Here is a 697-nt window from a genome sequence, read left to right as displayed (position 1 = left end):
GGTGCAAAAGTAGGTTTGGCAGCTTCTTACAATGAAATACAAAGGTAAGAACTACTGACATCTTTCAATGCTACCACAGTGGCCTCATGACTTTGATAAGACTTAGGACTCCCCTGCTCCCCAAACAAACAGCAAATGATCTGCAACTTGCTAAAATGGCACCCCACAACAGAAGCAGTTTTCCTAATAGCTTTCTTCAGAAGAAAGAACCATTTATTTTTCTGTGGAATCAGCTTCTGTACACGTGTATTAAATTACAGCTTAGCTAGCTATGTGAAATGTCTAATCCTGGCTGAGTATACTTAGAATATACTTAGTGTACTTAGTCCCTTAGAATACTTTTGAAATTTATGATATTTTGCCATCACTTCTTTATTTATATCTATATTTGCCATATCCTTGTCTTTCTCATCCCTTCTTCTGAACTTATCCTTGATAACCTGCATTATGAGGCCAAATTTGATGTTGTATAAACCATCTGGTGTACTTACCGAAGTCTGGGTTGGTTTTTTGGTTTTTTTTTTTCAAAAAATGCAGAAGCTAGATCAATGGGCACATGAAGCTGAAAGATTTGAACTTTGGGTTTTGCTTCTGCAGTCAGGAAAACATGTCTACATTAAAATATTGACATATTAAAACATCTGAAATACCAACAATGTGCCCAGCCTTGTACCAGACCCAAAGACAAGAGGAGGCA

This window comes from Buceros rhinoceros, unplaced genomic scaffold, assembly GCF_000710305.1.
Source record: "Buceros rhinoceros silvestris isolate BGI_N320 unplaced genomic scaffold, ASM71030v1 scaffold40467, whole genome shotgun sequence".
Lineage (NCBI taxonomy): Eukaryota > Metazoa > Chordata > Aves > Bucerotiformes > Bucerotidae > Buceros > Buceros rhinoceros.
This window is presented reverse-complemented; position numbering follows the sequence as displayed.